The 7,036-nt window shown below is 32.8% G+C and overlaps 1 non-coding gene across 1 annotated transcript; it reads right to left on the reverse strand.

Annotated features, from left to right (window-relative positions):
* Positions 1–3,968: 3,968 nt before the first annotated feature.
* On the reverse strand, positions 3,969–4,040 carry TRNAG-UCC (transfer RNA glycine (anticodon UCC)). The gene has a single exon. It is a non-coding gene; the product is annotated as a tRNA-Gly (tRNA).
* Positions 4,041–7,036: the final 2,996 nt, after the last annotated feature.

The raw sequence follows: 7,036 nt of genomic DNA on the forward strand, positions 1-7,036 counted from the left end.
CTGCTACTGAGATACTGACTGAATCTGATACTCCACCAATTATGACTCGCTATTTATATATATAAATATTCGATAAATTAAGCAAGCCATTATTGATGTAGGTCACTATTGGCAATATACTGACTGACACACCGCTGCAACTTCGCGGCGTTTTGCTAACCAAACTTTGTTGTTTGATCCTCATCAAAGTATGTCACACTTGCAGAATTTGCTGACCACGGCTAAGGTGATGTGAAACACTTTTGTCGCTATTGCGCTGACATGGTCTGGGGTTCTTGACCACCACAGACTGTTGAGTTGAAACCAGTATCTGTGGTTCGTGAGCGAAGACATTTCTTTTCTACCAGAACCTCGCTTACCGGAAATCTTCCCTTCAGTGATAAAATGTAGAAGTTGATATCTTTTGAGTGCCGCATGATGTGGCCAACGTATGCCAACTTTATCTGTCTCTTATTACATCTTTGGTCTTTTTCATCCTTGACATCATCACCTCGACATTATTTGTAAAATATTTTCAGCTGATAACGGAGCATTCATATATACACCAACAATTTTAAACCCTGAGCATTGTTTCTGTGGGTATCCACGCCTCGACTAACTATATAATAGGACTGAGAAGATAATATGGCATAATATATAAATGAATAAAATGAGTGAATATATATCACTTACGCTACGAATTGAACCAATAAGTAAGCAAATAAGTCTCATATAAAGTATCTTCACTTTTTTCTTCTTTGATCATCCTCACGTAAAGCACAATATGGGGACTATAAAACCAGTACTTGAATAATCACGTACAATACCAAATGCGTACTTAGGTTATCTAAACAAAGCAATAGACTTGAAACTACAACGTGAGCCACCATTTTGTTTTCGGAACTGCCAATAGAAGTAGAAAATATTAAACTAGTTACCAATATAACCACATGTACAATCATTCGTTTTGAAAATCGAACATCCTTCAAAATTCATAATACGGAATACGGGAGTTGTTAGACTATGCAGATGGTATTGTTGATAATACGCGATTTTAACACCTATTCGACTTAGACATACAGTGAATTTTAGTATTGGTGGTGATCAGTTTTTGAAAGACTTTATAACAACTCTAGACTGTTTTTAGGACGGTCTACATTCTAACAATTTGTTTCTTAAAAAAACGGTCGCTTCAATTTATTAACTTGTCTAGTATTATTAAAATGTTCGGACGCCACTAAGTGTTGCCCAGTCGCAACAAAAGGGGTGGACATATCTGACATCATTTATATTTATAAAAGAACACCCCCGGGGTGTGTTACAAAGGATATTGTGCAAAAAGACATATCAAAGGAGTGCACCGATACAGTCAGTCACCCACGGCGATAGATGGGGTTTGGGAACGATGCGCCTTGAAAGGAATTCAGGCAGTGTTCATTCGCCTTGAATACTGTTTACGTATCAATGCAAACATTCTTGGATTTTATTTAGAATTTAAATAATATGATTTTTATAAAATGTATCATGATGACATAATATTATAACATCAGTCTGAATCAAACGGTTGCTATATGAATACCTCTTACTTTCCTATCAATCAAGTGGATTGCGTTATCATATACTATATTTCGTAGAAACTAACTATTTCATCAAACCAGTGGTCTATCTATAGGAATACCTTTCAGATGTTTTATACTTTTTACCTTAGTAGAGTCGTATTATTTAGTCCTGATGCATGTGGAGTCATTTTTTTAGCGGGTGTAGGTTTATTTTGATTTGCTTACTCTAAATAATTTAAAGTATTTTCCCCCGCCTCGATTGCTTGCTGTAATGACTTCGCACGTACCAAGATTAAATAATTGAGGCGTCTAATTCCAAAAATCAAAGTCCATATTTGGTCAAAATCGAGATAAAAGATACGCACGTATTCTTTGTATAATTTTACACAATATGTATTGATCTATAAATTCCAAAACGCGACATAGCCCTACGAAAAAAAAATTTAAGTTTATTACAAAAAGCGCCAAGTCCGTGTTTCATATTATTTAAAGCTTGGTTGATTTCGCGCGTGTTTGAATCAACCAATAAGGGAACCGTCAATATTGAAAAGGGTGTCTCCCATGCTGTTGCATCTGGTAAACTCATGACAGTGCCACGGAAATATGTGTCTTATGCGGAGTAAATTAAAAAGTGAGGTACAAATAGCGCTATGTCCAAATTAATTTTGCCCATATTTATTACATTTAAGAGTTTATCAGCTAAAACAAATTGCCATTTGGTTATAATTTCGACATAGAATACAACGGAAAAAATAATCTCACGTTAAAACAAATAAATGAAGCTTGAAACATAAAAACGTTGTTTCCCGAAAATATTGAATTGTGAACTTGTCGCTTTTTGTACTCCCTACTTTAATTATAGTTTGTCAATTTATGGCTACGGCCGTATGTTGTAGCTTAACTACTAGGGAATGACAAAAGAAATGGCGTATTTCAAAAAAACACTACCTTATTCTTGGTCAATAATTATTATAAAGCAATCATTATTCATAAGATGTTTATCACACTTGAATGGTCAAAGACATAGCTTATAATAAGTATCTTTAGAATCATCTTCAAATGTGTTAATCTTGCCGATTTTTTTAATAATAAAATGCCTAATTCTTGTCAAATTTGGGATCACAGAGATTATCAATATAATTTTTTATCGTGAATATTTTACAAAAATTATCTCTTAATAAATTATACTAATGGTTTTATAAATGCGTTTAAAAATTAATAAATGTAAAAAATCTTAACACCACTGCACAGTTATGTACCGAAATATGACTATATTCTAAAACATTAGAGCGAGAGGTTTAAAAGAATACTATTTAACGTAACAAAAATACTTTATGCAGTCATGAAATGTTTAAAATAACTATAAAGGATAATAAGGCTTCAAAAATATATAAATAGATTATCTATAACGTTTAAGGAGTGTCCAGGATCATGGTTTGAAAATACAATAAAAACTCAATTTTGACCTACGACGAGCACGTGGGCCGTTAAGCTCAATATGCTCAAACTTGTACTTGATATGAAGTAAATAAAAAAACAAATCAACAAATAAATATAGAATACTGAAATGTCATTTTGATTTCCATAGTAACGCACGTATATATAAATAATTTAGTTGCCAGGACCACCCCCTTAGCAACCAATAATAGTCTTTTACTTTTTACGGATTTTTCTGAAATAACTTTCCATACAACACAGAATTAACTGAAAACGAATTCAATTCAGCCTAAAGATGGCTAAAAGTGTATTAAAAGAATGCATTGGCATCATGTTCTGATATATTCTAAAATTTTCAAATGTCTAGCTAGTCGGGAAGTTAGTTAAAAATCGATTGCAAGATTTGTACTGGACAAACAACCACCGGACAAAACCGTAAAAACCTTATAAAATACTACTATACCATCGTAGAAGACTACATTTTTATCCAATATTATTTCTTTTTCGAGGTGTATGGTTAAATATATAATAAGTTACAATGATTATAAAGAACAAACTTCCAAGATTTGGGGAAAATCACATAAATATTTATTATTATCTCACCGAGTCAAACCCGGAGCCCCGCAGATAAAAGTCCAGAACTTTACGCACTGTTACGCGGGCCGTCTGCTTAAAATATTGAACAGTAAATAATGACTGATGTAAAATTTTGAATCATAAAAAGAATATTATTCTGAAAAGAAATCCTCTAAAATGAATCTATTACCGACATGGAAATTGAATTTAATTTATGAGAGATTTGTGTTTTCTATATTCGATAAAACGTCTTATGGAAACGTATAAATCTTAATAAAACAGAATTTAACTCACTTTGAATGAATATGTTTTTAATATATCTACAATCAATTTTCTAAATTTAGTTAGAAAAAGATATTTATATTTAAACTGTAACATATTTTAAGTAAAAAAAAATAATAGGTACATAAAAAAATGTGCGACGGCCGGGAATCGAACCCGGATCAATTGCTTGGAAGGCAACTATGCTGACCATTACACCACCATCGCTACATGACGCGATGTTAGTTTAGAAAAAAATATCGTAATCTGTTAATATACTTTCATTATGCTATTAGTTATTACAAAATCAATGAATGATATTTATTAACATGATGAGCATTTTAGACATAGTTCTTATCAACATAAAAATATGTTTTATTACTCTCCTACTTTGATAGTAGAAAGTATAATAAATAAATGAATGGCCAAGCGATAACGCATCAGCTTATAAAGTCATGGGTCTCGGGTTCAAAATCATAAAATCTGGCAAAATCACATGTTGTTTTTTTCAATGTGTGTTTAGACTCATAATAGTTTGAGTAAGTATCGGTTGTCATCGCATATCCTCTTTAGGGATTGCAATACTGCTATTGGTACAGTTCGGTTATGAGGAATACAGCGGCAAACACATTTTGAAAGTTTAACCTAAGTTTTGTTAGTTTAACCTAACCTAACCTAACCCAACCTAACCTAAACTAACCCAAACTAACAAATAATCTAGTATATCGGGTATTCCTCATAACCGAACTGTACCCCGGTATTAAATTATTTATCGATACCAAAATATCGGTTTCAAAAATCCAAAATACCGGTATTAAGAAATCATACACACATATTATGTTTTTCAAAAATGAATTTAATGTTATTTATTCATTAAGTACTTAAATTTAACATTAAAACAAAATATACTTATAGAATTGTGGCGATGAATTAATATATTTCGAAAAAGAAGACATTAATAAACGTAATCAGAAGTAGCTGATTCAATTATAACAAATATTTCCTAAATATTCTTTTCAAGATATTATTTTGATTGTGAGTAGGTACGTCAATAAATAGCGGATCATAATTCATTGGACATATCACTCGAATATACATTCCAGGTCTGTTAGTATCTCAGTCTCTATCTCGCTCCACATAACATCTCATTCTACCGAGACACTGACCTCGGAACAGTATCATTAGTATTATAACATAAACTAATCTGTAACGTACTCTTGTACCGACTGTATGTTTGTTTTAATATTAATAACCATGCCCTTGCTTTTTCGTACAAGGTGGTTGGGTGGGTTAGATGCATTTATGTGGGGCTAATTAGGTTCTTCAATTTATATCTTTAATTTTCTTTATGGCCTATTCTGTTTCTTTATATCATGATTATGCTGTCTACATCGAGTCCTGAGAGTCCATCGCTCCCTTTCTAGTATAGGGCAGTCGTTGATGACATACCACACAGTTTGAGATGTGTTGCCGTCACATGGACGACAGTCATCATCCCTCAATTTAAATCTTTTTAGATAAGCTCGCACCGCTCCGTGGCCTGTTAGTATCTGTACTTATGAGTTCGTGTGATATTTTTAAGTTCCTCGCTAGAGTGATGGCAGAGTTTATGTTTGGAATAAATTTCTGCATTATTGATCCTGTGGCGGATGTTGTGTATTTGTGGTTCCATAGCTCTATTGTGTCTTTGTTTAGTTTTTGTTTTGCGTAACTTAGAGGGAAGTGTGTGTAGGTTAAAGGTCTTTTATCTGTTGTAGCTTGTTTAGCGTATTTATCAGCTTCCTCGTTTCCGGCTATGTTGCAAATAAAACTACATACATTGGAGCAAGCACCAAATCACCTATCACCACACCATGCACACCCACACATAATTTAAAAAATGTAATACTTGTTTCCAACCAACGTTTAAAATTTTCCACATAATAATTTAGTATATTTTGGCTCAGTCACTTCAGCGTGAAAAACTTTTTTTCACATAGCAGCATTTTCCCAGTATTTTTGGTGAAACTCAATACCTTGCCTCAATGCCGCTTCATTAAAAATGCCTCTTTGAGCCCACGCTATCGTCAACTTTATGTAAACAATCCGTGTTACACACAGCTCGGAAAATATTTGGAAAATTAGATTGATTATGGAAAATTTTCAAATATATTGAACCAACCTGAAAGCTGGAATATAACGGAGCAGTTTTTTTACGTCGTGTTTCATGCTATTATTTTCAATAATATTTTAAGGTTTATTTTTTCTTATACGGGTTTTCTTCACACCTTTACTAAACATTCAATAATTCAAATGAAACAATATAAAATAGGTACTTAATATTCTACTCAGCTTAAGGTAAAGACTTTACATACCAGAGGCGCCTAGCGGGTAAACACGAATCTTACAATTTGAGACATTTTTTTGGTGTGAATTTACATTTTGAAGTGTTTTAATAAATACATTTAATGTGAACGTATCTAAAACCATTAAAAAGAAAATAACATTTATCGAAAGTCAAAGATAAACATATAGGTACTTAATTGAAAAATGTTAAAAAATGAGAATTAGTTGAAGGATCCCATCTTTATATTACAATATAATATTTATTATAAAAATTTTGTTTATAAAGTGTTCTCAAAAGTACAGTTTTTGTTGATAATTTCATAGTTTTAAGGTTTCTTATTTATTTTCAAAATATCGATTTTCATAAAAAATAAAAATATGTCTTCTTCTTCGGCTATGTCCGCCCCTTAGGTGGAGCATATTATTGAACCACACGCGCAATCAAGAATACCTGACGCTCGACAGTTTCCTTGTGTCATTTCAGGTTATACCAGTATCCCATAGCTCTGCCGTATACATTATATAGATAGTATTTAGCGGCCTTTCAGGACGCCAGAATCCAGTAGGTTTGAAGAACAGGCAAGAAAAGGTTTAGGTTTTCTTCTGGCTGAGCTAGGTTCAACCTCGTTTCTTCACTCTCAGCGTGATGGGAGGCTGCTTGGTTCACTCTCTTATCTCATCGTTAATCTTAAAGTCATACCACCCCCGCACATTCAGTATCCTTCGCATACATCTGTTGTCGAAGATCTGTATACGGTTTCTATACGATTCGCTACCGTAAAGCAGCACCGTTAGAATGCAAGCGTTGAATAAAAATGTTTATAACTTGAAATCCTTATTATTTATATCAAATTTAATTTCGGTATGATCACAATATTGAAGCATAATTTGACATAAAC

Source organism: Rhyacophila brunnea, unplaced genomic scaffold, assembly GCF_057557595.1.
Source record: "Rhyacophila brunnea isolate RB1 unplaced genomic scaffold, BYU_Rbru_1.0 scaffold_20, whole genome shotgun sequence".
Lineage (NCBI taxonomy): Eukaryota > Metazoa > Arthropoda > Insecta > Trichoptera > Rhyacophilidae > Rhyacophila > Rhyacophila brunnea.